Raw genomic sequence first — 1,232 nt, forward strand, 5'->3', positions numbered from 1 at the left:
AAAGTATTTTTATGATAAGATACTTGTACTTTTACTCAAGTATCACTTTGAGGTACTTTATACAACACTGTTAGTCTAAAAAACATGAATGGAAGTGAAGGGAAGGTCCTCACGGGGTCAACAAACGAGTGTGTGTGTGTGTGTGTGTGTGTGTGTGTGTGTGTGTGTGTGTGTGTGTGAGGAATGTGAGGTGTGGTTCTGTGTTTCTCAACAGTTGGACTCCTGCAGCAACAGGTGACTCATTAACCTGAACTGAGACCCTCAGATTCACCTGTATAAAACCTGTCCTAGTTCTAGTCCTCGTCCTGGTTCTGGTCCTAGTCCTAGTCCTGGTCCTGGTTCTGGTCCTGACTCTCTGCTCTGACACCTGACTCAGTGACTGGATCACCTCTTCAGGTTCTGCAGACGTCTGCTGATCGTCCTGATCAGGTGGAACAGAGAAACCTGTAACACCTGCAGGGTGGACCTCCAGGACCAGGACTAGGACCAGGACCAGGACTAGGACTAGGACTAGGACTAGGACTGGGACTGGGACTAGGACTGGGACTGAGACCAGGACTAGGACTGGGACTGGGACTGGGACCAGGACTGGACCCTGCTGGTTTAAAGTTGTTCCTCAAGTCTACAGACCCTCAGAGGAGAAGTTGAGGACGACCCTCAGCTACCACCACACCAGGTTTTATCTCCACGGTTTCAACTCAAATGTTTCCGATCATCCTGTGGTTCAGCAGATATTTTACTGACAGAAACATTTCAGTTCACAAACAGTTAAAGACAAATTTACTGATGTCTGACCGTCATTAAACTTTCATTTATTTACTTCTGATGTTTGTTAAAATAAATATTTACAAAAACAACAAAATGACTAAAAACAGCTGAAGTGACTGAAAACAGCTGAAGTGACTGAAAACAGCTGAAGTGGCTGAAAACAGCTGAAGTGACTGAAAACAGCTGAAGTGGCTGAAAACAGCTGAAGTGGCTGAAAACAGCTGAAGTGACTGAAAACAGCTGAAGTGACTGAAAACAGCTGAAGTGACTGAAAACAGCTGAAATGGACGTTAGTGAAACAGTTTGAATAAATTTGTGTTTACCTTCAGGTGTGTTGACCAAGATAAACAGATAAAACTGATTGTTTACGTTGAGTGCAGACCCGCATTTTATCACCTCACAGAGACTTTTGTAGAAAACTAACAGATGTTAAATCTTTTAAATTAAACCTTTTGATATTGGCT

The 1,232-nt window shown here is 43.3% G+C and overlaps 1 protein-coding gene across 1 annotated transcript in view; it reads left to right on the forward strand.

Moving 5' to 3' along the window:
- The window catches only part of LOC106532393 (myosin-13), a gene marked incomplete in the record, with an annotated part of 78,174 nt that overhangs the window by 13,973 nt on the left and 62,969 nt on the right, over positions 1 to 1,232 (forward strand).

Source organism: Austrofundulus limnaeus, unplaced genomic scaffold (genome assembly GCF_001266775.1).
Source record: "Austrofundulus limnaeus strain Quisiro unplaced genomic scaffold, Austrofundulus_limnaeus-1.0 Scaffold762, whole genome shotgun sequence".
NCBI lineage: Eukaryota > Metazoa > Chordata > Actinopteri > Cyprinodontiformes > Rivulidae > Austrofundulus > Austrofundulus limnaeus.